The 20,164-nt window shown below is 35.5% G+C and overlaps 1 protein-coding gene across 2 annotated transcripts in view; it reads right to left on the bottom strand.

Moving 5' to 3' along the window:
* LOC124639328 (uncharacterized protein CG3556) overlaps positions 1-20,164 on the bottom strand; it is a 97,983-nt gene that overhangs the window by 51,007 nt on the left and 26,812 nt on the right. Inside the window, exon 2 of one of the 2 annotated variants that reach the window (XM_047176632.1) lies at positions 1,964-1,996. The exons of the other annotated variant lie outside the window; for it this stretch is intronic. The gene's annotated coding sequence lies outside the window, so the exon portion shown is untranslated. The remainder of the gene's footprint in view (positions 1-1,963; positions 1,997-20,164) is intronic. 2 annotated transcript variants of the gene reach the window in all.

The raw sequence follows: 20,164 nt of genomic DNA, 5'->3' as shown, positions 1-20,164 counted from the left end.
CAAGTTCTTACATAACGGTAAGCTTTGATAGATTTTCATACTTGAAAAACCGATGTTGAGATCGCATCCTATGTTAGATAGTCATTGAGTAATTCCGATACTATCTATATAACTAAAAATGAATTGTTGTTCGTTAGTCTGATTAAAACTCGAGAACGGCTGGGCCGATTGAGCTGATTTTGGTTTTAAAATGTTTGTAGAGATCCAGGGAAGGTTTGAACGATACGAAGTTCGCGGGATCAGCTAGTTAGAAATATTAATCATAAGCGGTATTCGGTATTAGCAAAGTTTCTTGCTATATAGTATGGTCATTTATAAATAAGCATTTTTTAATAGACCATTCATGTAGGCATTGAAATCCAGCTCCGAAACCGCACTTTATTTACATAGGCTAAAAGTATTTCACGCAAATAAATACGTTCAACAGTCCGTATCCAAACAGACAGGACAACTTTTTTTTAGTTTTTTCGTCGTTTTTGTGCGCACATGTCCGGAATGCTATAACAGACAGACGGACTGACAGGAATGACAATTCACTACAGGACAATGGCTGTCTGAATCGCGTCCGCCATTTTACGGGAGTCAACTTTTATGCACATACCAGGGTGGCATAACGCTTTAGAGCTAGACTGACAGAATGCTGAATGATTTTTCGAAAGAAGTGTTGCTGTTCCCAAAATGTGAGGCTTGCATTGACGATTTGAGTAAAGGATTGCCTTTATTTAGTAGTATTTCTCGTGCCCCTAGCAAGTCACAAAACAGTCATACATTACATAAAATGAATACTTAACAAAGCTCAAAGAAACGAACACCATACATTACGAGCCAATTCAAGCAAAAATAAAGCGTCACACCATTTTTCTCCCGATAAAAATAGAACTTAAAAAATAAAACTTCGCTCGTAAAAATAAAAAAGTGCCCAACGTAATTTAAAATGGCGAAGGACCGTCGCCGCCATCCATAACCTTAAAATATTCTTCCTTGTGTACCACACATACATAAATCTTCATGAGACGCCATCTTGAAAGTGCATTTACCACGTACGTAGGTAATTTCGACGCGTTGCTGGCAACATTTATCATCATTCGCACTGGCAACACCAAGGAAGATGTATCATGTTGCAACTATGTGTGGTGAAGGCTTCTTATCTTTTTAGCCAGGTGTTTGTTTACAATTAGCCGCAGTCGGCTAGAAAAATGATAAATGACAGTTGGTTCTAAGAACAATGGTGGCGTCATGGCGGAAATAGAATGTAAGTTTTTTGAAGTTATTTTTCTATGTAGCAACCCAGTATATCCGTGTAAGCGACATGTTATGTGTGTGTTATGTTATGAAAAGTAGATTTTTTTGATAGCATAAATACTTAATTAATAGTATGAATTGTTTTATCTCCCATTGAAATCGTAATTTAAATCCACATTATAATATTTGTGGTTGAAAGCTTTTTCCACATCAAACATATTAAATGACGTATTATACAAGCAAAATATTTTATACATTAAAATTAATGACATTATGTTTATTTATACCAGACTATTATCAAATATGTCAACGTCCGTCCGTCAGCAAATAATTTTGTGGCTTACATTTATCATTTAACTTTGTTTTTTATAATAGATGCATAATAAATGTTATTAATTTTGTTATACTTCCTCACACTCTTTATAAATAAACCTTAGTCATTCAGTTTACTTATCTTCACCTCAATAACAGGATCAAAACACCTTCTTAACTTCATATTCTCCTGATAGCAATTTAAATTTACGATATTACAATAAAATTTTAATCTCACCTTAAAAGGTGCCTCATAATATATTCTTTCCCGTAATTACACTTCCAAAATTAATAACCTGGGATATTTTGTACCCGCGGTCTTTTGTACGTGAACTTTGTGGCCGGGAAGTATAAGATAAAGTATAATAAGAGGGGCCTATACGACCCAGGTAAGAGGGGAATTACTTTCCGAAACGGTTCCTCCTCGACTGGTTTTATTACTCTGTAAAAAATACAGACAGGTTAAATATAAAGCATATTGGATTTGGTGGCACATGTAATCTTAAAATAAGCAATTTCGGGTCGGTTACAGGTATTGATAAAGTATTTTCGTCGCTTCTACCTCAAACAATTTTGCGTTGTGGGTTTATAACTCAAAATATTTACAACGTGGCGCCGACAAAATCACGAACGTCGCGGAACGAATTAAGTTAATAAATTGAGATACAGTTCGTCGCAGCCGGTACCAGGAGTAAAACTCTACCAGAGCAACATTACAATTAATCCAACTCTCAGCCGCGGATAAACGTGACACGAGCCTTAAATCCCCGAGCGCCGTTCGTAAATTAACCCTGAAATTGTACAATACATTTCGCCATCCAGTATTAATACAATTTCAACACGTTTTCAATTTTCGAACTCGTGTGAAATATTACTTGAAGCTCCTCTTTGTTCTGCTGTCTTGGTATGTGTAGTATATGAATTAAAGTGATTTCTTATCTTGGTTTTCAGGAAAATCTCTTTTTTTCATATCTTATCAGTAAGTTTTCGTTACGTAAATCTTATGTAATAACTATACCTCGAAGGTAAGTAAATAACGTTGGAAATTAATTAATTAAAATTAATCATATTCAAAAGAAGAGTTGAAAAGAATATGAACGTGAATTTAAATTTCCGTTGTAAGACAAGTGATATAATAAGTTGAAGAATGCTAAAAACACCTCAAATACATGGAATTCCTACATTTCACAACACAATATTATACTATTCATGATCGCATTAACCCCTTTTTGTTCTGAATGTAAAAGACAATACCTGTGGTCTGAATGGTAAGTTTGCGTTGTCGACCTCTCAAACACAATATCTTATAACTCATGCTATCCTAGTACAATATACGCCGCTGCTATCAAATATTTTACGAATAAAAACTTCCGACTGTGCCAACAAATCGTGTTATAGATAGTTCAACTCAGATTTGCGCGCGGCCCTATGTGTGCGTCGGCTTGTAAATATACAACTTTCATTCGTGTGACAGTGACGTCGTCCGAGCATGACGTGTTCTCATCGCTTTTTGTTATGGGTACAGTCGTTTACGAAAATGTCTAGTTCTTCACGGAGAAAATGTTTTAAGGAGTCAGGTAGCGTTTCAAAAAAATGAAACAACATTCAAAGCTTTTTATTATTACATTTTACAGTTTATCATTATTTTCTCATACGGCTTTTCAAATTGACATTGACAGTATCTAAGAAATAAATGAAGTGAAATATCTAAGATGAATTAAATACTCCTTACATATTTTCTAGCTCGGGGTACGCGGACAATAAATAAATGTGTGGACTAAGAATGTAAAAGACCTATAATTTAGTATAATAATGGAAACAAAATGTGTGGGGAATTTTAAAAATTATATTGCTTCGCATAATGTCGACCAAAATAAGACGGAAATAATGAAACTCATAAATGAACGTTTAAGTCAAATTGATGAAGGGATGTTGGGTAATACTTGTCGACATGTACAAAAGAAAAAAGAAGAATACTATAGACATTTTGACATGGAGTCAGAATTTATAATTAACATTGGTGAAAGTAGCGAATCCGAAAATACATCATTTGATTTTTCAAGTAGCGATAAAGAATCATTATAAATAAATAAACTAAATTACGTAATAACTGTACTTTAAACAGCCGTATACAACCCCTAAATAACTGTATTTGTACCCGACTGTACCTCTTGACACGCACACAAAGTCACTGTATATGTACAAGGGTTACCCACACATAGGGCCGCGCGCACGACTGAGTTGAACTTACTATAAAGTGCTCATGAAAAATATGGCTACTTCTGTAATGAGGTGGAAGGCTATTGTAGATAACTCGCAGTTGTAAAGCGGTAGAATATGAATTATGCTGGAACATGCCCGCACAGTTTGGCTAGTTAAGCTCACATGTGTTTCTAGTGTGACACACTGCTTCATAAATTAGCTAGCAGTTCGGTGCGCCAGTAAAATGATTCGAGTTTATTTTATGAACAAAATTTTTATAACTAGCTTGGGTTTCCTAGGAAAGCGGTGCCGTCATATAGCGGCCGTAATATTACGGACGCAAATAGACGGTCGTCTTTACGGTGATGACATATGGAAAGTTCCACGGCCGTTTTAACACACCGTCATAAACTTTTTGTAAGTTGTATTTACTTACTAACCTGTTTTATTTAATATTTCTCAAATTTCACGACACCAATTCTGTTTTAGTTAACTTTTTCTATAATCTTTACTTTTTATTATATTATATATTGCTCCGTGGTTACGAACGAAATCTATAAAAATTTCGTCGTCCTCGCTGCTCCAAGAGTTGGAACTAATTTTTTACGTTGTTTCAAAAAAAAACAACACAAATACGTATTAAAAAAGCTTCACCGCTTTCAAAAAAACGTTCACCAAACCATCTGACACCGACAAGACGGCCGTCATGCAAATGGCGGCACCGCTTTTTGAAGTTACGGTGTCAGTTAACGCTCTCTAGGAAACCGCCCCATTTCGTTTACATAGTCCCACAACATTCTAGTGACGTCATTCACCGCTGTATAACGGCCGCTATATGACGGCACCGCTTTCCTAGAAAACCAAAGCTTTACAAAAAGGTGAAAATTTTGGTGGAATTGCGTACGGACCTTTTTGTATAAGCATGGCTTACATCTATTCAATTTTGATTTTCTATAAAATGAGTAAGAAATATTCTTGTTTTATTTCAACATTTCCTACAGTAGGTATATTAAATTAAATTACATACATCCGTGTATTGAAAAGCGATACAAATGATTCTCAGAATCTATTATGAATTATGAGGCTTCATTAATGTAACGTGAATGGGAACGTAAACACAGCTCGGCTACGGGAGTTGCTACGAAATTCGTAGCAACGCATCGCGTAGCAATTATGTTACGAGTAATGATCATAATTATTTGCTTTATGTGGCTCGGGTTGATTTATTTAATATTTATTAACGTTTTATATTGAATATTTTTATATGTGACCGTAATTCTACATTGCTGTTACAAGTTTGTTATAAATTATTATTACGAAACTTTTGTAAAATTAACATAAAGAGAGGAATGTTTTGTTAAAATAGCAATTAATGCGAGTATTGGTTTCAAAGAGGTTGCGACCAATTTTAATTTGTTAGAATCTATTACGTTTCTATCATCGGAACTGTCTCACGGTACAGAAATTATTACAAACTATTTTTACCTACTTTTTGTGTGTGACAAATTGAATTAAACACAATGAATGTTTCCTGACTTACGAGCTCGTGTGTGTCACCTTTTCTCAATTAATGACGTCACACGCGCGCGCCGCAATAAATATTGATAACGCAGTTCCGTTCGGACAACATGCTGCTCTGACGTTTAGTGATGTAACTCTAGCGGTCTTATGCCCCCCTGGTACTATGAATGTTAAAGTATCGTGGTTTTTTACGAGTGTTAAAGGTATTCGCTGTTTAAAATCGTTTTTAACCGACTTCCCAAAAAGAGGTTCTTAAGTACTTAGTCGGAATCTTTTCTTTCCTAATGAAGTAGGGAAGGTCCTATTCATTATTCGCCATGATTTTTTATCTAAAACACAACTTTGTTAGTTGGGACTCTGTACTTAACTAAATATCAAACTGGACTAAATTGCAATACATAATCAGTGATTTTGCCAGAATATCAGTCTACTAAATTCTATTACACGCTATGGGAGGATTATAACGTTGGAAAATAATCCAGGTAATTCGATTAAAACTTGATTTGGTATCAGCCAGCACATACAATGAAAATACCAAAATAGTTCATACATTGTGCAAACAAAAATCTAAATATGAATTTCACAGCGAAATCGTCAGCGGGCGCGACAGAAACTATCATAAATATTATTCTCACACTCGTTTATTTGTTATATAACAAAGAAAGTTGTACTGTTCTGATGGCTGACAAGCGAAAAGTTATGTTTTTATTCTCGCTTCTCGTTTAAATATTTTGTTCCGTGAATTTATGATGATGACTTGACAGGCCGACATTGTTTTGCAAAGCTCATGTAGAATGGTTTGTGAAAATAAAATGAGTTCTAACCACAGATTTAAATAGATGAGCGGTGCGTTTTTGTTTTTTTTCATATTCTGTGAGTTTATCTCATAATATTAATGGGCTGACCGTTTTTTAGTGCAGTTGACTATTCTGTCAGTCAGTAAAACGCAATTTTTCCTTGAAAATTGACAGCTGTCTTATGCACAAAACATTCGGTACCCCTTTAGTACTGAAAGCCGAAACATTTTTACACGTACGAGTATCAACAAGTCTCTAAGGCTATTTTTATCCGTGGTTTCTTTCCAAAAGGTTTTCCTTTAGTACAAAGACTGACAAACTTAGATTCCCAACAGCCAAGGGTTTGAGCGGTATTAAATACCTTTCTACTTCGCTTACGTCAACACTTGGTGTCTCTTCACCCGTCTACTCCAACTCTTGAAGACTTTACCTGAGAATTTAAAGAGCCCTCCCACATTATCGAGTGTTTCAAATATTCGATTGGTCAAAGGATCACAAGTATGGATATTTGCTTCGGAATTTTATTTGTAAAACCCTTAGTAAGTAATATTAGAAATGCCTAAGTATTTTAGACTTAACATTTTTGCAGAGAACGACACTAAATTTTGTGTAAAGTTAACTACAACATTGATTAAATAAGTCGAAACATAAGCCCTTATGTAGTTTTTATCCATCAGAGTATACTTAAGTGTATGTTCACTATCAAAATAGCTTCATAACGATAACTAGTATGTCCAAGACACAAGAAATCGATCGAAAAGCAGTTTCCCTACCCTTGGGACGTTACCCGTCCGTAGAACAACACAGAACCCATCAAATATTCCCTTTGAAATAGGATATAGGGATTTAGGCTATCGCGACTCCTAACATATATCGATAACGGCCCAGTCTGACTTGCCTAATTAATTGCTATTCATTAAAGCGCCCGAAACCCGATCATTTCGACATAAAACAAGCAAGACCCACCTACCTGTCGATATTTCCCCTCACACTTAAAACTCGAAATGCCCGAACCTACGAAAATAGAATATAAAATGTACCGTAAAAAAAGAGGTAAGGGCGGTGTTACACACGTTTGTTAGAGTCAATACCGCGTACGATTTATGTCGCCGTCATTCGTGCAGTGTTCCTTAGCTCTAATATTTTAAAAGGAATGATCAGGGTGTGGTGTTACGTACGTTGAAGGAGTTTTAGTCATTTTAAAAAGAGGGACCTGATAAAAGCAAACTTGATAGGCTATATTTTAGGTAGGTAATATTCTACAGTCTGTGCGTATGTCTTAGGTAATAATATCTTAGGATGAGACTATTACTATAATAACTAACGTCAGAATATCTTCTCTAAATAAATATCAAAATTGAACATTGAATTACAAAGCCTGCCATCATTTGTATCTATTCTAAATACGAAATATCCAACAGCAAATTTGAAATAAACGTCAGTCAAGATAACCACATTCTAAATTCAAATATTTGACGTATGATACGTGGCTCCAATCAACCGTGTAACGAGGCTTCGAGGCAGCCAATAATTTGTACACATTTTGCCGCATCCCATCTCCATATTAACTCAATAGTATTTTGAACGTCAAAATGGAATTTAAGATAAAATGTACGAGCGAAATAGAGATATTTTAATATCTAAATAAGGCTTTGTAAAATTTAAATAGACTTAGCCAGTGACCCTGTGACCCTTTGTTGTGCTTATTTCCGTAAAATCCGGGCCCGTGCTGTCTGTATTATGTATTGCCCCTAATCTTCTTAGAGGTTTGATATCCCTCTAGTTTTGAACAAAAACAAATAACCTTTGGCCTTGTTACGAATATAGAGTTACTTTTGCTAGACTTTGATTGGGAGTATAAAAGTTTTTATAAGGCGTTATTGGATTTAGCATAAAACTTATTTACCTGAATACTTTGGGTTCGTTTCGAGTTTGCTTTTGAATATTATTTCGTGAAAGTGGTTTTATAGGGTTTTCTAAAGCCTGATTAAGTTCAAATAAACGTAATATATTAGTTGTCAGTATTTTTAACTGATTTCAAATTTACCTACGGGTACGTGAGATTTAGAAAGTACCAGGCAACCATGGCCCCTGAAGAGCACGCGATTAATAAAACAGCAGAGAATATGAAAGTAAAATGTAAACAAACGATATTCCCGCGAGAGTGCAGTAGCTGTAGTTGTATGTAGTATGTAGTGCAACCGACAGACGGAGTAGCGATTTATCTATTAGCGAATCAGAGATACGGAACGCTTGGCACAATGCCAGCGACTTATGCATTCATGGGGTGACTAAACAGGTAGCGTTGGTAGAAAAAAAAACCTTTTTAGAAGCATTGAAAATGGAAAATTGCCTACCAGTACTTCCTCAGGATGTGAGGAAAATTAGGCTCCAAATGCTTCATAAACATTCAATTCGCGAAGATTTCTATGAAACTTATTAATAAAACAATCTTCAGGTACCAGTAGCATACTAACGAGTGAGACAAAAAGGTGAATTTGCGGTAACAGGGTAAAATTGCCGGTAAGATGGCGGCGGGGACGATTTTGCCGCTCGACACAATTGGCGTCTCGTGAGCTCCATTGCGCCGCGCTGCTAAAATCACGTATATCCTCAACGAGCGTATTTAGTTTTTTATTTAAGGACAAATTGGCTTTTGTACTGCCATTGTTATTTACTAAAGCAATAGTAATCATGTTCTTGAATTATTGAATGTTGGAGCAGACCTTTATTTACTGAGTCAATAACACAATAGACGTTCTATTGTGTTATGCTCTCCTAGTACTCAGTTAATGTGGATACAATGTCGACTTATTATTTATTTAATGCTGTAGTATTTTTCAAACTAATTTATTGGTGCTTTCCATTCCTAACTAACCTAGGTCGAACTTCACTGGAAACCACATAAACCCATGTAGGTTTATAACTAAACTGCATGCAGTTAGGTCAGCAGGCTATTGACCCATTGTACCACAGTTGAGTAAATCGATATGGTAACCTTTTTCGAGTCCCAAGCTACGTTTAAAGGGTGTGATAGCCAGAATCATATTTAATTATTTCGAAAAGGTTGCGTATGAAATTAAAGAAACTAAATTAATTAAGGTCAAAAATTCGCTGTCCAATCTAAATATTGTGGTTCCAGTGAAAATTAAATGAAAACGTGGCTTTAGCTTAATAATTTTGGGATAAGGTAAAATGGACCTAAAATCTATTTTTGAGCCTCGGTGGTACTTTTCAATGATGTAAAGTTTAATAGAATCTGTGTGATTCGGACAGCGGCGTCTAACCGCAGCGTCGATTAATGGCCGCGGCAACAGACATATAGAGCCTTACTCAATTACGGGCGCACTCTAACTCACTTAATGTTGCTGATTACCTGCAAATGGACTTAAATGACAGCGGGATATACCTTCCACCTTGTGTACTGGACTGGCGCAGATTAGTGCAACGTCACGCTGTGATTCTCTTTAGTGGCAGATAGGATTAAGCTGCGTAATGCTAGTAGACAGACTCTGTCACAATACCTTAATACCTATAGACACTAAATCTTAGTCTTCTATCGTGGATTATAGGATTGACTTAGTGCAATCATCTACTAAGTAGTAGGTTGAAAGTTGGACATCTGAAACTTTCACACAACTACAATAGGTTCCCTTAAGTATTATGGCTATTTGATAAATTCCCAGTAACTTTCGATTATTTGATCTTAACCCTTAAAATGATTGACAGTAGGTAACTCCGACCTTAATGAATTTCTAACTTTAGCCTACTCTGCTGAACAGTAGGCCACGTGGGTAAAATTTTGACAAGCCGATTTAATTAACATGTAATTAAAACTTCGAGTTTCCCGAACTTATAGGTATTTGGCAACTGTTACCTGTATAGGTGTGTTGTGCTATATCGAACTCGTTATTACAAATGTATGTAACAAAGGTTTTCTTCTATCTGTACCCACACGGAGTACGTCTGGAGTGGTTTAAACAATGGATTGTTCACAATAAGCGCTGCGCGGCACGAAACGACTTCTAAACTCCGCCATCTTTATTCAATACCGCTCAAATATTTATAATATTTTAAACACACCCATTTCTCCCGTACAAGTTAACCAACCTTTAAAATAGCGACCTGAAAACTTTTATTTCGAAAGTTTGAAATATCGTAGTTATTTTAGCGTTTCGAAACGGAAAAATTAAAAAAGTTGGACAGGGTTGTCCGTGTCTTTGGTCGCCTGTTAACATTTTTCGTGGACGTGAACTGTTTTTAATGCAAATTGGATGTTTTGTAGTCGCGAAGGCGGTGGGCGGGTATTTTTTTTAATTATAATTATTTTTAGCTTCGTACGTATTATTTGGGATAACGATGGTGGTTGTACCTTGCGCATTTTCCTCCTATAATTAATTTAACAATTTAAGAAAATTCTCCGTAATTGCTTCTTCGTTTACTTACATGACACTTGGACTTGAAGTTTGAATATGCTTGCAAATTGCATTTCTCTACCACTAGAAAGTTGGGAAATAATAATTCATAGAGTTATTAAGTTAATTTAGCGGTGAATAAGTTGGCTAAGTTGCATAATGTTCTCAAAGTGGAGCCTGGAGCAAATGAATGGAGTATCGCGTATAATTTTACAAAGCCATTGCAGCCGTAACTAAGATTCCCTGTAGGCGACTGGCATCGGATGCAAAATAGGAGCGGCGGCGTTCTGGAATTAAATTAATTAACTATCGATTATTGTCTGTGAAATATTAAGTTTATGCCACCGGTAACGTCTACTCTAAACAATAGACGAAGATTTTAGTACTTGGTAGTTATTTTTTTACCAATTTAATCAAGCACTCGATACATGTGGTAGAACTCGCAATTTAAAACGTTAGTAGTTACAGTTGCTTGCACATCACTTAGTTCGTGCATTATGGTATTAGGGACACCAAAAAGAAAGGACTTATTTTTTAACCGACTTCCCAAAAAGAGAAGGTTCTTCATTCGGACTTTATGTTTTCATACCGATGACTATAAAATAGACATGGACAGAAACAGACCTGAATTTTAACATAAATGCATTTATCCGCTATAAGTTCATGGTCGACGAGCGCAGTGGACAATGGCGTAGTGCCGGTGAGATAAACAGCTAATCCGGCGTGAGCTGCCGGCAGTAATGCTGCCCTATGATGAGCTCGTTATTGTCAGCTTTGTTGCAGTCTAGCTGCAGTTCCTCTACTTTGTACTAGGGTAGCAGAGGGAGTAGGTGGTTAATTGAGTTTGATCAGAGATTACGTCAAATAAAAATAAGTTGGTTACAGTCTCTTGCAAATCACTTGACAAGGATTTAGTAGACAGTTAAACACATTAGGAACTTACCTCCCCACTCTGAGTGGGGAGAGTGAAGGATTTGTATGAAATTCCGTCACTAAGGAGTAACTTAAGTAATCATTAAATGTCTCTGAGTGGGGAGGTTAGTGATTTCAAAAAGGAAGGACTTATTTTTAACCGACTAAAAGGTGGAGGTTTTCAATTCGGATGTCTGTATAGTTTGTTGATTTTTTGCAAAGTTACTTGTTGGTGACTATAAAATAGATATGGACAGAAACCCGAATTTTACCATTTATTTATTGCATTTACCCGCTATAAGTTCACAAATTGCATGGTCGACAAGCGCAGTGGACAATGGCGTAGTGCCGGTGAGATAAACAGCTAATCCGGCGTGAGCTGCCGGCAGTAAATGCTGCCCTATGATGAGCTCGTTATTGTCAGCTTTGTTGCAATCTAGCTGCAGTTCTCTACTTTGTACTAGGGTAGCAGAGAGATTTGGTGGTTAATTGAGTTTGATCAGATCACGAATTGTTTAAGAATACGCACTTGCACATTGATCGGTTTCGCTCTTACTCAATTATGTCAGGAGGTGCTATTCAAGGGCCAAAATAAATAGAGTTACATAAAAGGCCTGGTCCTGGTTCTGGTCCTGGTACATAAAAGGCCTACGAGGGAACACGACGGTTTTTAGTCAGTAAGAATCTGACACTCCCTCAACGATGCTAACCCACAGCGGGAGTCATGAATGTGTTTATCTTAAATTGTTTATATTGTTAGCGACATTAACGTAGTATATATTTGTAAAACCTCATTTTATAAAACTTCGCTTTTGAGATGGATTCGTGATAGCACAAGTTTAAACCTTAGTGGTTTTTGGTTGCTGTTTTAAATGTATAATCATGTATTTACTGTAAATATGATAAATAAAAGGAAAAAAAAATTGATGATTTTTGACGTCGTTAAAAAAAAGGGCCAAAATAGATTATTATACCTCTAATTTTGAAAAAAGTATAATTTGATAAAAAGTAGTTAGTGGAACGACTCAGGAAATATTTTAAGTAAGACGATAGGTAGAGTCCTGAAGTGAAAGTTTTGGTGTGACAAGTAAAATTCTTGCCTGCCAACTACCAGGTTCGCAGAAAGTTGTAGCATGTTCACACAGAGTCAGCGGTTTAACGCCGCTTTAGTGGGATTAGGTGATTATCTGGACGGGTAAACACGGAGGACCAGCGGTCTTATAGTTTACGTTGGCCATTACTAAGCCAAAATCGATCTAACGTCGAAAAGTATTTCCTGATAATTTTTATGTTGATTTATGTATTATATTCACATTTACTTAAAATTCACTGACTATTATTATATTATTTTATATTATTTTATATTATATTATATTATATTATATTATTTAAAGTATCTCGACTTAGCGCACGAGGTTGTCGCCATGTGGAGTGTCGACACGGCTGTTGTTGTGCCGATTGTCGTTACGGCCAATGGTTTAATAGCCAAGAGCCTCGACGAACACCTCAGGAGGCTCTCGTTGGGCGGCTGGATCAAGGGACTGATTCAGAAGGCAGTACTCCTTGATACGGCACGTATTGTGAGGAGGTTTCTGTCTCTGGGACCCTAACCACCGGTACCTTGGACCCTGTGCCCGATATCGGTGGCAACCTATTTTTTATATTTTTAAATGTTTTTTATTTTTATAGTTAATATTTAAAAATGTAAATTATATGTTCTAAATAAATAAATGAATATTATTTTTATTCAACTTAGAACTCTAACTAACCGGCACTATAATCATTTTAAATTATTATCTCTAAAACCTCATTATTAAGATTCAAAAAGGGACGATGCGATCGCATTATTCAAACATTTTATACATGCAGCCTATGGGTCAGGCATACGCAGAGGGCCTACAACGCTCTTCGTGTTCAGTACAACAACGCCTTCCGGGTGCTGTTGGGGCTGCCGCGATTCTGTAGCGCGTCAGCAATGTTTGCTGAATCTACTACAGATAGTTTTTCAGCAATCATGAGGAAAAGAACGGCATCATTGTTACGCAGGATTCGTGGGAGTGCCAATGGCATCCTGAGGGTGATCGGGGATAGGCTGGACGGTGTTTTTCTGGAGTATTGGACCCGTATGCATACCTACGGGTCTGATACTGCAGGAAAATACATGAATTGAATTAGTTGTAGGTTTTATTTTTATTTTGTTTGTTTGTTTTATAATTATAATTAAAGTTACTAACATAGTTACGTAAGTTGTATTACTAACAAACTATGGAGCAAGTCTCCGAAATAAACGACTTATTATTATTATTTTGTTTTTCAAATTTAATTTGCTCAGGTTTATTGAAACCTGGTATTTGTAGTATCTTACGGGCCTAAGCCAAAGTGAGATACTAATTTATTGATGTGATAATTTGAGATGATGAATTTGGTACTGCACTGAAATTATTGTCCAGATCTAGCTGTAGAAATTTTCTTACTATACGACATGTGTTTAATATAGCTGCTTTTTGTAATGTGAGGTAAGTAAATTTAGATAGATTGAGGGCATTCAGGCTATTGAAAATTTGTTTTGGGATGACGCCTGTAGTTGAAATAACTATTGGGACTATTGTTACGCGGTTCATTTTCCAGACTCTAGTTATTTCTTCTTGTAGTTCTGTGTATTTCCTGATCTTCTCTGTAATCGTTTTTTGTATGTTGTTTGTATTTGGTACTGCTATATCTATTATGTATGTGTGTTTACTTTGCTTATCTATAAGTGTTATATCGGGTCTATTATTGTATATGGTGTGATCTGTGATGATAGTGCGGTCGTAGTACATCTTATATCGCTGATTCTCTAAAACCGATTTTGGTGAATATTTATAATATGGTGCGTATGGTTCTTGCGTGAGTTTGTGTTTGTCTGCTAGTTTTTGGTGTATGATATTGACGAGTTGGTTGTGTCTGTGTGTGTAATCGTTTTGTGTAAGTGTGCTACATGCTCCTGTGATATGTTGAATGGTCTCCGGCTTACTGTGACATTTTCTGCATAGGTCGTTTCTCATCGTGCTGTCTCTGATTATATATTTCCTATAGTTTTTCGTATTGATAACCTGGTCTTGTATCGCCAGCATAAATCCCTCGGTTTCTGGGAACAATCCACTTAATTCTAACCATTTATTAGAAGCATCTTTATCTATGAATATCTGCTGTAGATCGTTCGGGTGCCTACCGTGTAGTTCTTTTTGCTTCCATTTTCTGTGTATGTCTTCTATATGTTGTGTTTTATTTTCTGTTTCTATGTTATCGTCGTTGCTTAAATTTAGTGGTGTGTATTGTTCATCTAAATCGCTTATAGCTTTGTGTAATGTACTATTGTTTTGTTTCCGTCTGAAGAATTGCTTAAGATTTATAATTTGTCGTTTGTGAAGATAGCTTATTTCAATTAACCCTCTCCCTCCATCTTTTCTAGATAAAATGACTCTTTCTATTGCAGACTTAGGATGGTGGTATCTATGTTGTGTTAGTATGGTTCTGGTTTTCACTTCTAGAGCATGCAGTTCCGTTTTTGTCCATTTAATTACACCGAATGAGTAAGTTAAAATAGGAATCGCGTATGTATTTATGGATTTGAATAAATGTTTACTAGCTAACCTCATTTTGCATAGGGAATGAACTCTACTATAGTATTCTTTTTTTAATTTTTCTTTAATAGTTTTATGTTCTAAAAGTCGCGCTTGGTTATAACCTAAGTATTTGTATAATTCATCATCTTTCATAGCTTCTATTACTTCTTCTGTATTAGTTAAATAATTTCCTTCTACAATCCTACCCTTTTCTATATTTAGTTTACGGCATTTGTCTAGCCCAAAATCCATTCCAATGTCTTTAGAAAATGTTGTTGTTTTATATAATAAACTATTTAAATCTGCGCTTTTGTTGGCATATAATTTTAAGTCATCCATATATAATAAATGTGTCAGTTGGTGTACTTGTAATCTATTTATTTTAATATCAAAACCTAATTTGGATTCAATTAATAACCTTGAGAGTGGATTGAGGGCCAGACAAAACCATAAGGGACTTAAGGAGTCACCTTGGAATATGCCTTTTTTTATTGCTATTTCGTCTATAATTATGTTTGTGGTATTTGTTTGTAATTTAAGCGTAGTTCTCCAGGTTTGCATGGTAGTCTTAAGAAAATTTATTATAGTTGGGTGAATTTTATAGATTTTTAATACTTCTAGTAACCATGAATGCGGGACACTATCGAACGCCTTTTTATAATCTATGTAAGCTATGTATATGTTTTTCTTGGATCTTTGTATTATTATTATTTTCTAAATTAAAAAAAGTATTCGCTAAATTCTATTTTGTATTTAACAACACATTTTGTAAAAGAAAATGTATAACGAGCGACCCAAGATAACGCATTTAATTAACAATGTTTTAGCTATTTTAATAAAAAGGCGTCAGAAAATACAAGGCATGAGATATTTTCTAAAATTATTATCAACTTTTTGTTTAATAATCTGAGTTAAATAATTTCGCGTATACAAATAAACTGAAAAGATGCTTTTTTTGTAAATGTACTTACTACTCGAAACCGTACGTATATTAATTAGGTTTGCTTTATTCCTGATACGATGAAATAATTAAATAAGACTGAAGTGCCATTTGTAGTAGGTACTAGGATAACAGGAACGGTCTGTAGCTATTACCTACTGTGGCGACGAAGTCTCATTTACCGTGCACTATTTTAATGCGCAAACAATTTTTAATGGAACCCACCGTTAACGTCACCAAAGTAAAGCCAACGTGTATAATTTAATTAGAGGAATACCTCCTTTTTTGTACAAAGCGATCCCAGAGTACCGTCAACTGGAATGGAATTTATGTTAAAAAATTACAAAGAGAAGAACTATGTATATATCTACTTACATAGTCTAGCTGAGAGGATGACCAAGTTAAATTAAAATGAATGTTCGCAAAAAGTCGCACTATTCAGTTCCAGTCCATTTCATATCTTACCATAGGTTCTATTTTTCAGAAATTGTTCTAAATGTCAGCTAATTAATCTTCGCTCTCCGGAGACGTTTTCAATACGGTTACAGTACATACATATTACATAGAAATAAATCATGTAAAGATTAAAAAAAAAACAAGCCTAATTTGTCTAAGCCGGTATACAGAAGGCAGGTCCTTTCACAAATTACACCTAAATACCTAAACCTAACGTAGCCTAATCGTGTAAAAGCCTCAACATTTTGAAACGCGATTACATTATGTAAAACGTAATTAAATACAACCCGTCACGTGCTATCAGTGTACAGCTTAACCCTGCAAAGGCTTACACATAATAAATGTTATCTCCCTCATTCATAAGACATTTATTACTGACACAACCCAGCTCATGCATGTCCATGTTAAAACGTCAATTAATGCTACCAGGGCATCATACAACTTAAATAGTAAACAAGGATTGGATTAAGACGAGACGTAATCTAATGTTTTCCAAATTCCTCCGCCGCTCTTATTAAGATGTAATTAGGTTGAAATTCGCATAGCAAATTGAATAATACATAATTTGTAACGACTGAGGGCAGGGTCAGATAAATGGTTAATCTCATGAATAGTGCGCTTCACGGGATTATATTTTGTCGGTGGCCGCTGCGGTTTTTAATTTAAACGTTTGTGGCCTTACTACAAAAACTTAAACCCCTGTTTTACACTTGTCTAAAAAAAATTTGGCTGCAAAATGAACCGTATGTCAACGTCATAATTTGACATTTTTTTAGACAAGGCATAAACTGACGTTTAAAAGTTTTTGTGGTAAGACGGTTGAAATCTGAGAGTACCTATGTACACTTTACGCTTTTGTGACCTGATCACAGTACCTGAGAGGCTATTTATGTACTCTTATGACAAATAATATGTAAAAGATAGAAAGAAATAAGTGGAAAAACCCGGACTTTTCAACTTACAGAAGAATACCTTGCTTCTCTACTTGCAATATATTAACACGTCTATCTAAATAACTCGTTTCATCAATAATATTGTTTCTCCTTTAAAAACAAACTCGTCTTTCATATAAACACATTAAGGGTGCCTCGAGCTACGTTCAAATGACGTGCTTTGATCAGATTCGACGCAAACTGGTGTAAGCAATTTTATTTACGCATAACCTAATATTATGCCAATTTCGAATAAAACGGTGTCAAAAGTCGCACCTGAATGTCAAGTTTTACATGATGTGAGCCAATAATTTTTGACAGTTGTTCTCGATTTCTCAGAGTTTCATCATCAGATCCTGAATTTGAAGATAAATGGGACTGTTTGGGAAGTATTTTGAAACAATAAAAGAATTGAAACATTTTTAGAACGCAAATACTAGCACAGTGATGCCTCATTAAAATTGCTCAAGCGAACGTGTTCTATGAGAATTTCTTTATAATTTTGTTTTAATCTAAAAACCTTTTAGACCGAGTCCATCCGTAGAGCTTACCTGTATGTTATCAGAAATGCAAACAGTCAAAATATTTAGAGTCCACACGTTGAATGCATTAATAATAATTGCCCGATTAATAGTACCAGGGCATCATACCACACTAGCTAATGCCATTACACATTCATTAATCTGAGTCAAATTACGAATATTTTATACTAATCACTAGGGTTGCTGAATATTACCATGATTAAAATTTGTAGTTAGCTTTTCAATTGAGTTATAAGTCGAAAACTGTACTATTTACTATTTTAAATCATCTACACCAATTTTGTATTTTATTTAAGTATCAAAAACTGTCGATTTCATTGTAACTTTGTTCATAATTTCTGAACACTCTCACCCTGGAAGTAAGCTAAAGATTTTAATTTCAACTTGTAGTTGTCGGAGTCTTGATATGGCTCAATAAATTAACTATATTTCGGCTCTTCTAGGTAGGTAGGTAATTTTTTTGTAATGGAACGTGAGTAAGAATTGATTTTCATGACATATTGTAATTCACATATAGAGCTAAATCAGCAGTGAGAGATTTTAGCATGTCAGTGAACAATTAAATTGTAGTTAGGGAGACAGTATCGCATGGATTCACCATATAATCTTACCTATGAGATACATATGGGTTTCCCATAACGTGTATGAGATATAGCAACGTGAGATCAATACTGTGATGTTGTTTATCCGCCTCTAATCCCTAGAGTGTGGTAACCCTCTCGGGAGGACGGAGTGCCATATTAACTGGGACGTGGCTGGGACATACAGACGGTTGCAACGTATTTTGTTATGCATATTGTACATAGGTATCTAAAAGTAATAAAGATTATAATATACAGCACTGTATATAGGTCCGAATGCCCACATTCTATTTAAAGATCTCTCTAGGCGGATGGTTGACGCTTCTCGTGACCAGAAGGCTGACTATTACCTCGGACAAAGAATCAGCATGGCGATCCAACGAGGTAATGCTGCCAGCCTCTTGGGCACGCTCCCAGTTGACAGCGATGGGGACGAATTTTTTGACGCTTTTTAGTTGTTTGTTCTACTAGGATAGTTTTTGATATTTATTGTAAATATCTATGTAAATAAAATTATGGATTTTGAAAAAAAAAAAAATATAGCACTTAAGTAAATATTCGGATTTTTTAAGAAAAGGAGAAGCCATAAATAAACAGACGCTATTTATACAAAATCCGTGATTTTACTTCCATGATTTTATACTTGGTTTACGCGAGTTTTATTGATTACCTTGCAAGTAACAAAATAAAAAACAATATTACTAAATTATCAACGCGTTTTTTATTTGGGACGCGAAAATTCTCGAAAACACGTAGAAAAATCCAAAAAATAAATCCCCCGCTACCAGGCTAACATAAAATTCAAGAGGAAGGCTGACAAATCACGCTAGTAACAATAACCATTCGTCGTGGGTGGACACATAATAGCTATCAAGTGCACTCGCAAAGAATATAAGGTAATGTGTTGGACTAATGTGCCGTCGCTGGGGAACCGCGTGATTCACGATTTGCGCTTGCGTGCCAACTGCATGGAACATGGTCGGTTTGGAATACTGTCTTTAGACTTTACAGTCTCTGTTGCGATTTAAATGAGGTACCAGAGTTTCCTTAAATACATACACACAAATGCCTTAATTTACCGACACTATAAATGGCCGTGTTTTTTTAAACAACTGATAACTTTGAAAATTGAACGTGAAAATTCATAAACTTGGGCCTTGAGTAACTGAATACAGTCCGCTTTGCAATGATATATGTTTTGTTTCAAAATATGTACATGTTTTAGTGCATTTGAACCACTGGCCACTCTAGGGAATTTGTTGCATATCCAATATTGAAATGCTTATAATTCTAAAAAATATTGCCCAAATCAAAACACGCAAAAAGCACCCAGCATCACACCCACACTGTAACACAATTCTCCAACATCCTAAAAAAACGCAATCAACAAAATTACGCACGATCAATTACCTACGTAAATCGGTAAATCACTGACCATCTCTAACGTAGCCGATCACAAGTCCCCAATAATCGGTCAAGCCATGGAAGACGAATGACTGAGCCCCCGACCATCTATTAGTATATACCGTCTACAAGACGAGATTGATAAATTATTGTTACAAGTAGGTACTTTATTTTCGGTAATTCGTGTTGTTTGTTTGTAAATGATGCTGGTTTATGTGTTCTTGTTTTTGAGATTCGTGTGTGTCGTCTATACTAATATTATAAAGCTGAAGAGTTTGTTTGTTTGAACGCGCTAATCTCAGG

This window comes from Helicoverpa zea, chromosome 19 (genome assembly GCF_022581195.2).
Source record: "Helicoverpa zea isolate HzStark_Cry1AcR chromosome 19, ilHelZeax1.1, whole genome shotgun sequence".
Taxonomy (NCBI): domain Eukaryota; kingdom Metazoa; phylum Arthropoda; class Insecta; order Lepidoptera; family Noctuidae; genus Helicoverpa; species Helicoverpa zea.
The sequence above is the reverse complement of the archived record's forward strand: the minus strand, read 5'-3'. Positions and strand labels throughout refer to the sequence as shown.